Source organism: Panthera tigris, chromosome B3 (assembly GCF_018350195.1).
Source record: "Panthera tigris isolate Pti1 chromosome B3, P.tigris_Pti1_mat1.1, whole genome shotgun sequence".
In the NCBI taxonomy this organism is placed as follows: domain Eukaryota; kingdom Metazoa; phylum Chordata; class Mammalia; order Carnivora; family Felidae; genus Panthera; species Panthera tigris.
Window position 1 is genome coordinate 40346559 of NC_056665.1, and position 18127 is coordinate 40364685.

Consider the following 18127-nt stretch of genomic DNA (forward strand, 5'->3'; position numbering starts at 1 on the left):
GAAGGGTGGGCTCCCCCCGGAAGTGTCTCGGTATATATTTTGTGAGGCTGTGCTGGAGGGAAGAAGGATGGCCCTAGAAAGGGCCACTCTCCCACACCCTTGTAGGCTTCCTGTGGTGGCTCTGGTTCCTGAGGGGGAGGTTTTGCTAGAAGCCAGAGTACATGGGCATGAAGAGAAATCATGTGGAGCCATGACCCTGGACCTCACTGAACCTGCAGCTGGCCCCAGTTGTTCCCTGTTGTGATTTGGAGCCTCAGTTTCTTCATCTGTAAAGTAGTGGTTTGGAATCCTTTCCAGCTGCTTCTGGTGGGTTGGAGCACTGACCCCATGGCTTTGCTGTTTGTCTTTTCCATCTGTGTGTCCCCACCCCATACCCTTCACAGCTTGGCTTGGAGCTGTGCCTACACAGGGAGGGCAGGACAGGCCCTAGAGTGTCCCCACTCTGTGGTTTCATTCCAGTCTTGCTCTGGGCGAAACTGGAGCAGCTGTGGCTGTCCCTGGTCACTTCCTCACCTATGTCTTGGGTGACCTTGGTATCCCTCTCTCTGTTTCACCTTTTCTGAATCCCAGTCCTGCACTGGGTGTTTTGGGTCTAAGATGTTCTGATAAATGCGTCGGCTGTTAAAGGCTATGGGGTGACGCATGCATCCCCAGCTGGTATCTGCATGTAAAGAGAGGACACAACCCCAGGTGCTCTGAGGGAGGAGGAGGCCACAGGGTGTCAGGCTAGAGGGTTGGTTACGTGGACCCCAGGGAGAGGTCCGGGTGGGAGGAGGGGAATTGGTGGCTGTGTTCACCTGTGTACCCTGTACCCCTCACCTCCCTGCAGTATCCAGAGGCATTGCTTCCCAGCCTGCAGCCTCTCCTAGTTCTGGTGAGGAGCTGCTCTGAGCCCCACTACCCTCCCCCCCCCCCCCCCAACCAGGGCCAAGCTGATGCCTGACCTACTTCAGCAGTGTCAGGAACCACTGGGTCTTCCTGAGGTGGTGAATTATTTAGCTGGGGCGCCGGGCCTTTCTGAGAGGGGCTAAGAAAGCTGCTCCATAATTTAAAGGCCCCTGCTCCTCTGGCTTCCCTGGGGGATCTCCGTCACGCCTTACTGAGCAGGGCCCAGGCCTGGGTCTGAGAGGAGGAGCCGGGAAGGGGAGGGGGCCCTGAAACCATCCCAGAGGGGCCCTCCAGCTGCACTGGGGCCTTTCCTCAGGGTGAGAGGCCTTAGCAGATAGTCATGTCTGGACTGAACTGTGAAGCTATGAACCTCGAATAGTTCAATGACTTCCTAGTAAGGACAGTAAGATCAGTCAGAAGCAGCCAGGCCCTGTCTCCTATTCTGTGCTCCTTCCAGAAAGCACCTCTTCCTTCTTGGAGGGGTTTAGTCCTGATCTGATTACAGGTGAAAGGTTTCTTTCCTTTCTGAAAGGATTTTAGGCATCTGGGAACAACCAAGGTTCTTTGGCTCAGGGACCCCTTGCCAGCAGCACTGAGATGGTCTCCATGGCAGAGGAGATCCTCACAAGTACATGCATCTCCACTCCTCTTCACACAAGTGAGGCCTGTGTAAATGGATACTTGTTGAGGCACTGGGGAGCCCCTGGCTGTCCCCTGTGCCTGGCCCAAATTTGTAGCCTTTGTAGGAGAGCAAGTTCCCAGCCCACCTCTGGAATTTTTAGGCTGTGTGGCCTGACAGCTTCCTTGAGAAACAGTACAGGGTAAAGGCTTAGGCTCCTTGGGGTCCCGGAAGTCTCAGGAGGGAAGGGGACTCCCTCGTCCCTTGCCATTTCCCCGCTCCTCTGCCTGTCATGCATGTGCCCTGCTGAGCTCCTTTTTCTGAGTTCTGGAATAAAGCTTTTTTGATTTTTGAGGAGCTCCTTGTCAGAATGCAAATACTCTTGAGAAATAGGGCAAAGCCCCTCAGTAGGGTTAGGGAAAGTACCAGAAGGGAACCCTAGAAGGAAATGTAAACATGGAAGAAGAAAGAATTTCCTACAAAGTATTGGGAGGAAGAAGCAAAAATCTCTCCACCCAGCTATAGCCTTCAGGGCCCCTACCCCTCCAGTCAATGGGCCACCTTCATGAGAGCAGACCCTGCTCGCTGACATTTTCCCTGAGGAACAGAGGAGGGGATATAGCAGCTGAGGGCCCACCCTTGTGAGCAGGGAGAGTCTGGGCAGATCACTGTCCTGGCAATGGGACAGGAAAGAGGCCTGAGCTCCTAAGGCATTTCTCCTGGGTCTCCTTGACCATCACCCAGCCCTACCATACTCTCTAGTCAGTGTGGACAACACCCACAGCTCCCTCATCGTCTGGCTTCTGATTGGGTTGGGTAGTGGGAGTCCCTGCAGGCATTCGGAGAGAGGTCAGTGAGTGAGGTCAGGTGCCCCTTGGTCTTAGAGCAAACCACTTCACCCGGTTTTCTGAGGGACGCTTGACCATCAGAATGTTAGCATGGAGGGTATTTAGTCCAGTCTTCTCTCCCATTTTACAGACAAGGAAATCGGAACAGAGAGGGGAAGTGGTTTGCTCTAAAGTTATAAAAACGATGGCAAAGGCATGCTTCACTCGTGTCTCCTGACTCCTAGCCTGGCTCCTTCCACTGCTCCCCACCCCCATCCCCTGCATGACCATTCCAGAAACACACACACACACCCTTTAGCAGAGAGGCTGCAGCCACAGGATGGCCATGGGCTTGGAAGTCTATCCCAGCAGTTCCAGAAACCAGGACTAGAGTTCAGGTTTCCTATCATGCCATTCTCTGCTTTCTGCCCAGGGAATCTTGGTCTCAGTCTGGACTGATCTCTTTCCAGGATACTGGGTGCTACTCCTGGTTTATGGGACACAGAGAAGCCCTCAGTGACCTATCTAGCCCTGTGCTGTCTCTCTGGCCTTTTAACCTAGGGGGTAAGGTTTTGGCCTATAGGACCCATCTGGCTTTCTGCTTATGCAAGAACCAAGATAGTGTATTTCCATTTCTGCCTGGGGTAGAGAAAATGCAACACAGTTTAGTAAGATGAGTCTCATATAAGGAATGGCTGTATCATTCCATGAAAGCCCATCTCTTCCCTCTGAATCTGGGTCCTTCTGTCACAGTATTATGAGGGTAACAGAGGAATGATAGTAAGGAATATGCCTAAAGCACAGTAGGTACTCAACAGTTTGCTATGGTTATCTTTAAAAGAACACCTGGTCATCTTTCTCTCATCCTTAACAAGTAATAAAATTTGAGTTGATTCTAATTTATGTACTCCTTGGTTATTTTCCCAGTGGATCAAGGGTTCTCAACAGGTTTTTAGCCCCACATTCTACCTGGAGGAGTGGTGGAGGAAGGAGATGGCAGGGGCCCAGGAATCCCAGAGAACATCTTGTAGCTAGCTTGTAGGATCTGAGAATTCTGACAATTATAGCAGTCATACTAATAGTAATATAGTCATAAACTGCTTTACAGTTTACAAAACATGTTCACATACACCATCTCTGGTGATCCTCATAAAAGCCCTGAGATAAGCAAGAAAGGCATTATCTACTTTTTGCAGCTATGGAAACCGAAGTTAAGAGGGTCCCACAGAAAGCAAAAGGCTCAAGACCCGGTTTTCTGGCATCCCTGTCCAGAGTTAAATGCTTCTCTGCAGTTCTGGGCCACAGGGTCCCACAAAAGCCAGGGCTCCTGGGAGACTCTGGGAGAGCCTCATGGGAACTGGGAACCACTTGGGCAGGAAGAAGAGCCAGCAGTGACCCAAAGCTCTCTAGTTACCTGGTTAAGAAAGAGGCTAAACAAAAACCAAAGGCTCCAACCATTACAGTATGTGGGAGGGAAAAAACCTGGACAAGGGTGATCAGAGCTCAGAAATCTCTGAAGGTAGACGTGTTTCCTAATTTGGCAAGAGCAGGATTACACATGTACCTACAGCAACTACTGATGTTGGAGTCTGGTGATCTTGTCAGCATTTGTAAGCAACTGCATCTTCACAATGTTGCCTGAATGAGTAGTTTTTATCATTCAAGATGAAATACTTGAGTTTTTGGTGTTTAATAACTTAAAATCATAGGGCTAGGAGAGAAGGCTGGAGCCACAAAGCACTCTTATCTCTGATTTTTGCACTTGCCCTGGGAAGTGGTCTGGGGAACAACCACCTCCAGTTCACAGACAGGAAGTTCCAGTTTGGAGAGGTGCCAAAGTTGTATTTGGCTCTTGTCACCAAGGGGAAGGACCACACCCTATTACCATCCATTCTCTCTCCGAAGTCATTCTTCCTTGCCACCAACTCTTATTGAACGTATACTCCCCATGTCGCCTGTGTTTGGCGCTGAGGTGGAGAATAAAGCTCCTGTTCTCTGGGTGCAGCCTGGGGTCTGGGCTATAGATCTACTTAAGGGGGTAGTAACCAGGAAGGGAAAGATTTAGAAGTCAATGGTTCCAAATGGCTCAGTTTCCCTTTTCCTCCTGGGTGCTGCCCTCCTGTTGTCTGCCTCCCCTCCCCTAAGAGTCCAGACCCTGCTCTGGAGACATGTTTTGTGGTCTTGTGCTTGGCTTCTCAGAACAGCTACATAGATGGTTTAAGATGTGGGTGTGGAGGGACATGCTCCCATTTCTCACCCCAAGATAACCCCTCAACTTCCAGAGCAGGACACCCTAGATTTCAGCCCCTGCTAAAGTTGGCCTCTCCTAATAGAGGCTTCTCAGCTATGCCTGTTTCTCTTTCCATGCCCAGGTTCTCATCCCTGGAACCAACAGTGTGCCTCCTGGAAAGTGATTTGGGTCTCAGGAAAGAGATGAAGAGAGAAGCACCAGGAAGGGAAATAAGGAGGGAGCAACCGTTCACAAAGCGATGATCTCCACTAGGATTTTTCCTAAAGATCAAATTCCCCCAAGTTTATTTGCATATACTCTTCATGGACGTATATATTTATTTTTTCAAAGTTTTTATTTATTTAAGTAATCTCTACACCCAACGAGGGGCTCGAATTCACAACCCTGAGATCAAGAATTGTATGCTCTGTGACTAAGCCAGCCAGGTGCCCTTATGGACGTATATATTTAAATCTCTCTTGTCCATAGCCGCAGATGAATCATTCCAAAATATCACTTTCATAGTTTTGAAGGACTTTCTTTCATGGTTCTCTAGAGCCTACGGGCTGATGGTCAAAGTCAGGCATTCAGGATCTACCCCAATCTGTCTTCTGGCCCTTTCTTTACTGTGCAGTCAAGTGAAGACATTTGTTGACCACTGTGCAGGTTCTGAGATGCTCAGAGAGAGGTTTTTCCCTATGAAATTGAGGTAACATGGGACCCCAGTATTACCTCATCCTAGGTCTCATTTCTTTATGTATCTCTAGGCATGTTCTGTGACTCCAGTGAGTCCCTTTCTCTCTCTTTGGCTCTTTCCCTGTCCTCCCTCATCCACATCCTCCATTGCCTCCTTGTCCTATGTCCTCTTGTGTTTACATCTCAGGAATCTTTTCTCAGCCCCCAGTGGTGCCTGAGGTGACATTTCTGTTCACCCAAGACAGCACTACTTAAGTGGCTTCTGATGGGGCCTCCCTCTTCCCAGGGTCCAGGATGGTGAAGTGGTGCTCTGGCGCCCTCTTGTGGTAAAAAAGTCCACAAGCCTCACTCACACGGATTTTTTCCCTTCTAATCTCCCAGGAGGAACTGGCGGCGGGGGGGGGGGGGGGGGGGGGGGGGGGGGGGGGGTGAGGAGCGGTACTCCAGGGCCCATTTGTTCTGGCTGCCTCTGTTCTGGGTAATGCACCCAGAAGCAGAGTCAGCAGGCAATCACAAACATTTAGAGAGCATTGTTAACATTGGGGCGCCTGGCTGGCTCAGTTGGCAGAGCTTGGGACTCTTGATCTTGGGGTCATGAGTTCAAGCCCCACGTTGGGAGTACAGTTTACTTAAGAAATAAATTAAGTTAGGGGTGCCTGGGTGCCTCAGTTGGCTAAGGGTCTGACCCTTGGTTTTGGCTCAGGTCATGATCTCAAGGTTTGTGAGTTTGAGCCCTGCATCTAGCTATGTGCTGAAAGTGTGGAGCCTGCTTGGGATCTCTCTCTCCCTCTCTGTCCTCCCCAGCTTGCTCTTTCTCTCTCTCTTAAAAATAAACAAATAAACATATAATTAATTAATTCGACAAAAAATCATTTAGGGAGCACCTATTGAATTTGTATTCTAGATAGCCCGTTACTGTGCTGGTACTGGGGATATGAAAGTAAATATTAAGCCCTGAGAAATTTGATTCAGCCCTTTGTGTTCACAGATGGAGAAGCCTTGGCCCTAAGAGGCAAAGAGATGTGCCCAAATTCACTCAGTTATGCAGAACTGACATAAAACTCAGGTATCGTGACTCACTGTTTCAAAGAAGATCAAGTCAGTTGCCTGTATGCCCTTCTGGCTCATGGAGTCAACTCCCAGATGTCTGTAGTAATGTGCCAGGAGTGGCACAGAGCTTTATAACCACAGTTGATATTTTCAGAGCTTACATGTCTAATTTCTCATGTCTGGGAGACTTGGAATTTCAAATTTGGACTGATCTCTTTCAATGCACTATTCCCAGATGTCACTATATCAGCATTGCTAGGTATTGTTACCATCTGTGTAAACCTGGCCCACCTCTGCCCAGACTGGAAGTTTCTTTAGGGCACAGGTCATGCCATCATCACTCACCAGCATAGTCTCGGGCACTTGGTGGTGCCTCACACATGCTTGCTAAGTGTCTGCTTAATTTTTGAGACAACATTGTAGGCAAGTCTCTTCTCTCTGGGCCTGTATCCTCAAGAGAATACAACCTCAACAGACATTCCCACCCTGTGAAAGCGGTCTGAGTTATCCGAAGGTGCAATGGGCTGCTTTAATAGGCAGTGATTTTCTTGTCCCCAAAGGTCTTCAAGCATATGCTGGATGCTGTTTTCTGTTGTGTTGCTGTTGTTTTTGTTTTAAGATTTATTTTTGAGAGAGAGAGAGAGAGAGAGCATGGCACATGAGCAGCCTAGGGGCAGAAAGAGAGGAGAGAGAGAGAGAATGCCTAGCAGGCTCCACACTGCCAGCACGGAGCCTGATACGGGGCTCAAACCCATGAACTGTGAGATCATTGACCTGAGCTGAAACCAAGAGTTGGATGCTTAACCAACTGAGCTACCCAGGTTCCCCTGGATGATGTGTAATAGATAAATTCTGGAGGCATTGGATGATTGGTTGGTCCCATCCTGATACCTTTTGACCCTGCTCTCCAGCATGAAATGTCCACTTAGGAGTTACAAACTCCCAGCCTGCAGGGTAAGGGGGCAGCGGAACTGAGGAAGGCAGCCTGGGTGACTGGGTGACAGGGAAGCTCTTGCCCTGCTGAAAGGGACAGAAAGGCTCTCAGCCCCAGCTAGCTGCTGCTCAGCAGGATGGTGGCCTCATATGGCTTGATGTTTTTGAGTTTTCAAGAGAAACTGGACATTCCGATTTTAATGTGAAATTACCTGATTTGGGACTTTGGCAACTAACCCAAAAATTTGAAAACAGTTGCATGGGCTAAACCATGCCCTTGTGCTGTTGTTTGCATCTCAAAGACTCTTTTTAGTTTTCACTTTGTGCAGTAGGTCCAGGGATAAAAACTCCCCCCAGCCTACACCCAACCCATGTGTATGGCCCCCTCCTCTCTCTCCTTAGTTCCTTTCCTTTTCTGCAGCCGCAATTTTGGCCATCTTGTCCTCACCCACATCAATCCCAGATCCCCCTAATGATAATTCGGCTTCCTTGTATTGGCAATGACTCCAGAGGCCACCAGGGGGCAGTGTCAGGGTGCAGAAAACGCTTGGTTTTGACTGGCAGAAGCATGAGGTTTGTTATTACCACCTGATTCAGCCCTGAATCCAGGTTTGGAATTTCAGGAAGTCAGCTGGGGTCACTCCCTGAGGGTGCAATATGGCTCGCCATTCCCTGCATCACCTCTGAAGTGCAACTTTCTACCTGGACTCCCTGTCCCTGCCCCGCCACCCACCTGTCGGATTCCCCAACCACCCAGCATTCACTAATGTCACGCTGATCTTCCTAAACCCACTTTCCACAGATGTTTCAAGAGCCTTTGATGACTCATCATTACATACAGCTTTTCAGAAGTGGAGTCTCAAGACGCTGATCCCTGTTAGGTCAAAGAGAGTGGGATGGAAAGAGCTTCTACTTCTGTCATGTTGATTGTGATCCTAAGGGCAAGAAGCCTTGTTATTCCCACTGCACAGATGAGATTGAAGCATACCAAGAAAAGTGACCAATTCAGCCATCAAGCAGAACTCACAAGTTCTAACTGTTCTTGCTAGATAATATGGGGTATATAAAAACTTACATATGGTTTCCATCCTCAAAGAAACTACAACTTGTTAGGAAAACATGAAACACATATATGAAAATGTAATTAACTCCTCTAATAGCTTCCAAATGGATAGTAGAGGCAATAATGACAGGAACTCAAAGAGGTCCCTGGATCTGAAGGGAAGGCTTCACAAAGGCAGCAGTGGTCTTCACACTTGGGCACATGTACCCCTAGAGGTGCAAAAAGGCTTTCTTAGCGAAGAGTAGGTGGCAGGGTTATGTTGATGGGAATCAACTTCCAGAACATCATCTTCAACAAGGACTAGGCTGTGCCTGTGAACGCGTCTCCTCCCTTCATTTCCACAATTTCTTGGCTCCCATTTTACAAAAGACAAATGTGTTAGCCATCAGTGCTGCTCATCCATGTTCCCTGTTCTCTTATAGGTACTTTCCCACCTTTTAGAAGTCAGGTGTGGCCATGTGACTTGCTTTGGACAATGATACATGAGCAAAAATGTGTCTTCTGGGTGGAAGCATTTAAGAGCCAGTGTATGATTCTCCTTACCTTCTCTCTGCCATGGTGACCAATGACATTTCAGATGATGAGGTCTAGATCCCTGAATGACGATGGCATGGATCAGAACCCTCAGCTGACCTGCGATGGATACGTATTGTGAGTTTGGGGGACAGAGGGGAGAAGAATCTTTGTTGGTTTAAATAATTGAAATTTTTGGTATTACTTGTTACTATAGCATAATTTAACCTATACTATTGTACAAAAGACTTATCTTTGGCCCATCCTAACTCTCATTTTGGTATGTTGCCTTGGTGTATAAAAATCTCTGGGGCTCCAAAGAAACAATTTTTTTTTAGTTTATTTATTTATTTTGATAAAGTGATAGAGAGTGGGAGCAGGAGAGGGGCAGAGAGAGAGGAAGAGAAAGAATCCCAAGCAGTCTCCACACTGTCAATGCAGAGCGCAACGCCAGGCTAGACCCCATGAACTGAACCCATGAACTGTGAGCTCATGACCTGAGCTGAAATCAAGAGTAGGCCGCTCAACCAACTGAGCCACCCAGGTGCCCCCAAAGAAACAATTTAAAATAGTGATTTCAATATTGAGAAAGCAAATGACTCGGGTTGTCTGGGCAACAAATTGTTTTGCAAATCAAAATTTCCCAATATTTTGCCTTCCACAATTGAAGGAAGTAAAACAAATTCATTTGTCACCTGTTGAATGATTAGGTGGAATTGAGCGACCCTGCCCGAACTGCTTCAATTCCCATGTACGTGTTTATGTGAACGAGATTTCTCAGCATTATCATCTATAAAAATAGGATGTAGAGATAAAATTGATGCTGATCACTGTCTCATTCCAGCATGTATATGACTATTTCAATATGAGTTGTATTTCTTTTTCTTTTCTTTCTTTCTTTCTTTTGAGTTGTATTTTTTATAAATTTTACTATTTGGGGCACCTGGCTGGTTCAGTCAGTAGAGCAGGGGACTCTTGATCTTGGGGTCATGAGTTTGAGCCCCATGTTGGGCATAGAACTTACTTTAAAACTTTTTTTTACTCATGTTTAATAATGCTCTATCAACATTTGCAAAATATTTATGTTGTTTGACAAACAGTAAACTAATAATAATTGTAATGATAAGTCAATCCAGAAGAAAATCGTAAACTCTGGAGGCTTATGGCCACAAAAAATAAGAAAAGAATACAATTTTAATTTTTATATAAATATAAACATATATATTTATGGCAGAGAAGTATTGTTTGATGATCAATAAAAGATTTTCAAGGGGCACCTGGGTGTCTCAGTCGGTTAAGCATCTGACTTCGGCTCAGGTCATGATCTCATAGTCTGTGGGTTCGAGCCCCACATCGGGCTCTGTGCTGACAGTTCAGAGCCTGCAGCCTGCTTCAGATTCTGTGTCTCCCCCTCTTGCTGCACCTCCCCTGCTCACACTCTGTCTCTCTCTCTCTCTCAAAAATAAAAGTAAATATTAAAAAAAATAAAAGATTTTCCAGCATAAACTATGTATTACATTATGATAGCATTATATGGGAGAAGTGGAAAGAAAATTCAAGGACAAAAGCAATGATGTAAATTTTCCTCTAAGAGCTTGCTTATGCAATTCGCAAATGGTGATGATGAGTACCAAATCACTGTGATTCCAGTGAATACATTTAATATAAGTTTTTTTTAATGTCAATATTGGGGGGCGGGTGTGCTGGGGTGGCTCTGTTGGTTAAGTGTCAGACTCTTTTTTTTTTTTTTTAATTTTTTTTCAACGTTTTTTTATTTATTTTTGGGACAGAGAGAGACAGAGCATGAACGGGGGAGGGGCAGAGAGAGAGGGAGACACAGACTCGGAAACAGGCTCCAGGCTCCGAGCCATCAGCCCAGAGCCTGACGCGGGGCTCGAACTCACGGACCGCGAGATCGTGACCTGGCTGAAGTCGGACGCTTAACTGACTGCGCCACCCAGGCGCCCCAAGTGTCAGGCTCTTGATTTCCGCCCAGGTCCTGATCTCATGGTTGGTGAGATCGAACCCTGTGTTGGGTTCTGCGCTGACATCACAGAGCCTGCTTGGGGTTCTCTCTCCCTCTCTCTCTACCCCTCCCCCACTTATGCGCACATACTCTATCAAAATAAATAAATAAACTTTAAAAAAGAAGTTAAAAAATAAATAAAATGTGGATAACAGGGCACCCGGTTGGCTCAGTTGGAAGAGCATGACTCTGGATCTCAGGCTCATGAACTCAAGCCCCACGTGGGGTGGAGAGATTACTTGAGTAAATAAAAACTTAAAAAAAAATGACATAAAATGTAAATATTTCCATTACACCAGAAATCATATCCTTTGCAACTGCAGTTGACCCTTGAACAATGTAGGTTTGAATTGTAAGGGTGCATTTATATGTACATTTTTACAGTACAGTACTTCCTTATGTTTTTTTTAATAACATTTTATTTTCCCTAGCTTATTTTATTGTAAGAACACAGTATATAATGCATACAACATACAAAATATGTGTTAATAGACTATGTTATTGGTAAGGCTTCTGATCAATACTAGGCTCTTGGTAGTTAAGTTTTTTTTTTTTTTTTTTTTTTAACGTTTTATTTATTTTTGAGACAGAGAGAGACAGAGCATGAACGGGGGAGGAGCAGAGAGAGAGGGAGACACAGAATCCGAAGCAGGCTCCAGGCCATAAGCCCAGAGCCCGACGCGGGGCTCGAACTCACAGACCGCGAGATCGTGACCTGAGTTGAAGTCGGACGCTTAACAGACTGAGCCACCCAGGTGCCCCTTGGTAGTTAAGTTTTGAGGGAGTCAGAGTGGTATGTGGGTTTTTGACTGTATGGAAGTTGGTACCCCTAACCCCTCTGTATTCAAGGGTCAACCGTATTTAAACCTAGTTGGAAAAAAAATTTTTTAACTTCAAGAGAATATATAGTTTTTTAAAAACCTGCTTTATTGAGGGGTACATAATTTAAAACTTTGTTTAGGGTGTTCATGGGCTAAATTAAAAAAAATGTTTAATGTTTATTTATTTTTGAGAGAGGGAAACAGAGTGTGAGCAGGGAATGGGGGTGCAGAGAGAGAGGGAGACACAGAATCTGAAGCAGGCTCCAGGCTCTGAGCTATCAGCACAGAGCCTGACACAGGGCTTGAACCCATGAGCTGTGAGATCATGACCTGAGCCAAAGTCAGACGACTGACTGAGCCACCCAAGCGCCCTCATGGGGTAAATTTTTGAAAGACTACTGCCTTGAGTGATGGGCTGGATTTGGCTTGGTAGAGGAGGAGGAGAAAGGCATTCTGGGTATGAAAAAGAGAAAAGCTATGGGCACAAAAATTGGGGAATAGGAAACTGTGAGTCGATCAGTTCATGGAGATAAGCAGGAAAGATAAACTGAGGTGAGACTAACAGTTAGCAGGCTAAGGCATCTTATGCATGATTATAATCTCCTTGTAAAATATTAAAGCTTTAGGGATAGGCTTGGGACCATCACCTCCATTTCTGGTCTCCTCCTCACCTCCCCAGAGGTGACCTTGGTTTTCAGTTTGGTGTTAGCTCCTTCAGGTGTGCTTCTGCGTATTCACATGCACATCTTGCAGGTTGCTGCATGAGAGAACACCTAAGGTAAGGAGTTTCAGCTTTATCACAGGGTCATTAGCAAGCAGGTGCTGGGGATTGCTCCAGTACATTACTTTTGTAGGCTTACAGCTGGAATTTGCTCACTGAGAAAAGGAGAATTATGATTTGGGAGTAAGGGAAGGAGTGGGGGGACAATTTTGGCACAAAGCATGTGACATAGTATTGTCAGAGGGTGGCATTAAGCATCATGTCACTGGAAAGTGGAGGGGATGATGCAGAAAAGGTGGCAGAAGGACACCCAATCCCATCTTTGTTTGCTCATGGATATACTTGCTGCATAGAAATATTCTCTCTAGAAACAGGTGGCCCTCTTGGTTTCTTTTTTTCCCCCCTTTTGATAGAGACAAAGGCCCAGAAAACTATGTAGTAATCACACAAGTATGATGAGCAACAGCAAGTGATACTTAGCCTCAGTGTTGAGGACAATGGGGACCGTAGGGACTGTGGGAAAATGGACAGCCCACACTCTAAGGGAGCAGTCATTACTCAGCCCAGTCAATGTTGTCTTGGGGAAATAGGACATCAGTCTTACCCATATCTTCTGATTTCTTCAAGAGACTATAGAAATTGGGATTTTTGTGTGAAATCTTTCAATATTGGTTCAAAAATTTCTTAAGTGCTGTGCTGGCTAAGCAAGGCATGTGTTTACAGGATGCATTTCACCTGTATGCTGCTAGTTTGTGACCTTTGTATTAAGGCTTCTTGTCTGAAGGCTGAGTACTGGACCATCATATAATCTCTTGGCATGCTGCCTGGCTCTAAGATCTGTGGTTATGAAGGATTCTAGGCTTTTTAGGGAGATGCTGTGAGAATTATTGACTCCACTCCCCATGTCTGGTTCCCACCTGCTTTCCAACATCCCTCTAGTAATGGAGTTCTGCCAGGAAGCTGGAAGCTTTGCAGAAGATTCCAGAAGCATCCTCATAAATCTGGGGAAGTCAGCCAATGTAGATTCACTAGAAGTCAAGACTTCAGGGAGTTGGTCTTAGGCCTCCAGTGTCCCTCTCTCAGGCGTTGGGGCGGGTTCTTGTGCCTCTCCCAGGGCACAGCCCAGTGGGAACATAGACTGGTGACTATTTCTCAAAGGGCTTTGTCTTGTGACTAAATCCAAGCAAGGCAGTCAGACACAAATGAAAAAGTGCGCTTGCGCACACACGTGTGCACACACACACACACACACACACACTGTCCCCAGCACTTCCAAGAACTTTTCCCACGCAGTCCCCTGGCTGCCGGAAGGGCAGCTGGTCATGGGAACAGACTGGAGGCCCCCTCCCCCAATGGAAGCTCCACCCTGCTCCATTTACTCCCAGCCATGCAATCCTGGTCCCCTCCACCCGCTTACTACTTCCAAGGAAGGAAATAGCTGAACAATGCAGCAGATCAGAGACTGGGCACCGAGCCAAGAGCCCTGGGCTCCAGCCCCTGGCTGCCCTACTCCCACTGCACACCCCTCCCTCTCAGTGGCTGTTGCTGAAGGTTGCCTTCCTCAGACCTTCCCCCCTACCTTCTCACCATCCCTGGGAAACTTCAGATGGCTGACATCACCTTTCACCCCTTTCCTGGGTTGGCCCCTTCCTTGCTGTATGGTAGCCAGGGATGTCTGTGCTTCCTCTTGGGTATGATTCCTGGCATGAGGGACAGAAGCTAGGCTTTGATGGAAATTTTGGTCAGTGGGTATGGGTGGGAAGGAGGGGTCACTTTTCCTGAAGTTTTTTTCCAGAGGTGAAAGCAAGTCCTGAAAATAGAGAGAGTGCTGGAACAAGAGCCCCCGGGAGTCCTCATTCTCTCTTCTGGGCAGAGCCATCTTGATGGGGCAGGAGGGGATAGAGGCGCTCACAGGCCTGTTGGGGCCATATTCTCAGAGGAACAGAAAGGAATCACTAGTCATTTCCAGTTTCCTTGGTCTGGGAAGTTGGTGGGAACCACTACTTTAGTCTTTCCTTATTGGTCTCAAATAATGTTCTCCTTGGGTCCGGAACCCCACGCCCCAGGCAGTACTGCTCTTTGCTCATTCTCGGTTCTAGTGCTTTCCCCTGCCTTGCCTTCTGCCTGGCACTTCCTGCCCTGGGAGCCAAGGGGCAGGGTTCCTCAGTAATCTTTGCCACCTCTAAAAGCCAGGCTTCCTCTTCTTCCCCAGATCCTGACTCAGGGAGTAGGGAGTGGGTTAGAAGTTAGAGTTTGTGAGGGGAGCTCACCAGATAGATGACAACAGGCCAATCCTCAGGCCCTTTCTCCTGATGGATGAGATGAGTCCTGAATCCCAGTCTCCTTTCCCTGACATTTGGCTTCCCTCCTTCAGCGATTTCTGTCCCTGTGTAGTTCTGCCATATGCAAGGGGCCACTTGGGAGCCTAAAGTCTTGAGAGCAGGGAAGAGTGCTCAAGAGCCCACTCCCAAACTCCCAGATTGTAGGTGAGAAGCTCAGGCACAAAGAGCGCGTGTGCATTGCCCAAGAGCAACAACCAGTAAAAGGGAGAAAACTGGGACTCTCAGGTTTTCTGACTCCTGGGCAATGTCTTTCTGCAAACCTTCTACGATTTCCAAAGGCAGTGTTGGCATAGCCCTGAGAGGGAACAGAAGAAAAAATGTCAGTCACTTGATGTCCTAATCTTCTTGCTTGGGCCTTTTGGAACCTCTATTTTTGTCTACTTTTTTTAGTACCTCAGGCTCTATTTTCACCTTGAAAAAGTGATATTTGAATTGTCTTTTGTTCTTAGCAAAGAAGCCGATGCTTATTCTTCTAAACTCCTGCACTGAGGGGCTGAGCAACCCTCTTTTGCACTAATCTTGGCATCTGCGCTTGCTTCTAGTTTGTTTCGTACGTGTAAATCATGTCTCTCCAACGATGCCGCAAGTCTGCCTGCACAAAATAGTCACTGAATGTTATCAAAATAAAAAAAGTGTCTACACTTGAGTGTCTACTACAGCCCAGGCTTTTTTGCATCTCACCCTTGAAGAGCTTCCAGTCTAAAGGGCATAAGAGACTGTGAACAAGGCAACAACTGACTAATGACAGCAGATGTGACAGTTGATGTGAAGGGAGTGCCCAGGGTTTAGTGATGTTCCCAAGGGCTCTCTGAGGAGGTAGCATTTTAGGTGAGATCTCAAGGATGGGAAGCCAGCCTTATGAAGATCTGGGGAAAGAGAGATCTGGGCCAGGAGAATAGTGGGAATAAGTGCCCTGAGCTTGTCATGTTTGAGACCCTGAAAAGGAGCCAGAGTCACTCCAGGAAGGAGAGGGATGCAGGAAGCATCAGAATATGCAGGAGGCTCAGGTCCAACAAAGTCTTATATGAAGGAGAGGTGAGGAATTTAGATTTTATTTTATTACGAGTTAGGAAGCCACTGGAGGGTTTAAAGTACGACATGATCTATATTCTGATTTTTATTGTCTGTCTATCTATCTATCTATCTATCTATCTATCTATCTATCTATCTATCTATCTATTTTTTGAGATAAATAGCTAGTTTATTTTTTTCTGAGCATGAACAGCTCATTTCTGGAACACGGTAGGTACCCTGTGTTTGAGTTCAACATGATTTCTTTTTTGTTTGTTTTGTTTTCTGGGTTTATTGAGATGTAAGTGACATACAGCACTGCATGAGTTTAAGGTGTACAGCATAGTGATGTGTCTTACATACATTGTGAAATGGTTATCACAGTAAATGTAGTTAACACCCATCATCTCACAGAGATATTTTTTAAAAACCACAGACAAAAAAAAAAACCCCAAAACAATAACAAATTAGTATGTGTTTTTTCTTCTCCTTGTGATGAGAACTCTTCAGATCTATCCACCTAACAACCTCCCTATGCATCACACAGCAGTGTTGACTAGAGCCATCATGTTGTATGTTCTACCCCTAGTTCTTATTTATAACTGGAAGTTGGCACTTTTTGACCACCCTCATCCAATCCCCCCTCCACCTACCCATATTTTTAAAATACTTAAAACATTAATCATCCTGGCTGCACTGGAAGGAATGGGCTGGAAGAGGGCAAGAAAGGAGACAGGAGGTCATTTGGAGGCTGCAGTGATCCGAGCAAGTGATGGTGGTGGGTTGGACCAGGGTGGAAGAGATGGAAAAGAAATATACCCCTTCTGAGATGGAAATGACAGGACTAGTTATGATGTGTTGGATACAAGAGGGGAGGGGTGAAGGAAAGAGAGGAATTTAACAACAACTAGGTAGCTACCTGAGCAACCAGATGGTGGTGGGGCCATTTGTGAAGATGGGAAACATGGGCAAGCCTGGGGAGGGACAAGGTTTGAGGGGGCAGGTGGAATCAAGGGTGTGGGCATGTGAGGTTAATAGTGATATCATCACTTAATAGTGATGTCAGGTTGTTCATATGATTGTCATATATCATGTCATATGGCCTATATTGCACCATCCTCAAAGAGCTAATGTTACACTTGATGGGCAACTCTCTTAAATCTATTATAATCTACAGATCTTCCCTCTCCACTTCTTTATCACCCCCTTTTTGGTGAAGAAATAGAGATTTTTGTCCTTCAGAAATTTCCTATTCAGGATTTTGCTGATTGCATTCCTATGGTGACATTTAACCATTTCCTCTATCTCCTTTCATTTTCTGTAAACGGTTGTTAGATATAAAGGCTTGCTTTGATTCAGGTTCAGGTTTTCATCAAGAATATCCATAGGTGGTGCTGTGTCTTTTCATCAGGAGGCACATAACCTTCAAGTGTCTCTCCTTTGTATCATTAGAGCTATTGATGATCTTGATCTCATTGAGGGTTTACAAAATGGTGATGTTCTATTATTCCTTTTTCTCTTATTACCTGATTGGTTACCTTGAGGTATTGATTTTGTTTTAATGTTTATTTGAGAGAGAGAGACAGAGTGTGAGTGGCGGACGGGGAGATAGAGGGAGACAAAGAAGCCAACACAATTGGAGGAGACAGAGCAAGAGAGTGATTATAGTAATGGATGATGAAAATGAAGGTAAGAAAGAAGGAATATGAAAAGTGAATCTCATGAGTAGTGAGACATTAGTGAAGTCAAGGGATCAGAACTCATGATAAAGGTCAAAGAATTATTAAGGGAGATTTAATTAAGGAAAAGGTTGTAGTTGGAAAGTCTCCATATTGGAAGTGGAATGGCTTTTGGTGAACACAAAGTTGAGGGTGTGACTACGCAAGTGGGCAGCTGCTGTGGAGTGTGGAAAATATCTCTGGAGATGAGGTGGTCAAGGAAGTGATGGAGAGGCCATTACATGGATGTGGAGCCCACTCAATATAACAAAATTTAGGGTGGAGAGAGAGGCAATGAGCCAAGAGTTAAATGATGGGCAGTGAGAGACCTGGAGGTTGATTGAGGACAATAACCAAGATGGTATGCCCAGACAGTGAAGCTTCAAAGGAACAGGGTTTTTGTAGGAGGGGTTGGGGGAGCACTGGCTTAGAAATGGCATTCAGGTTGGGAGAGGAATACACTTACCACTTCCTGACCTGAGGTACAGGAGAATGAGAAGAAAATAACATTCACTTAAGAGTGCTGCTAAAGAATCAGTGTACAAATCAGGGCTAACAAAATTTTAGGTAAGTCAAGGAGGTGAAGACAACATTCTGAGAAAAGGCTGACCATATGGAGAAATTGCTGATTACAGGTTGCAGAGGGCACAGAGGAAGGATGTGCCTGAG

The 18127-nt window shown here is 46.1% G+C and overlaps 1 long non-coding RNA gene across 1 annotated transcript; it reads right to left on the bottom strand.

Moving 5' to 3' along the window:
- Positions 1-8085: 8085 nt before the first annotated feature.
- Positions 8086-16843, bottom strand: LOC102964628. Its single transcript, XR_445349.3, has 7 exons — positions 16660-16843; positions 14658-15024; positions 13967-14197; positions 13305-13560; positions 12314-12423; positions 8850-8939; positions 8086-8178 (listed from the first exon to the last, which is right to left on the bottom strand). It is a non-coding gene; the product is annotated as an uncharacterized LOC102964628 (long non-coding RNA).
- Between the last annotated feature and the right edge of the window lie 1284 nt (positions 16844-18127).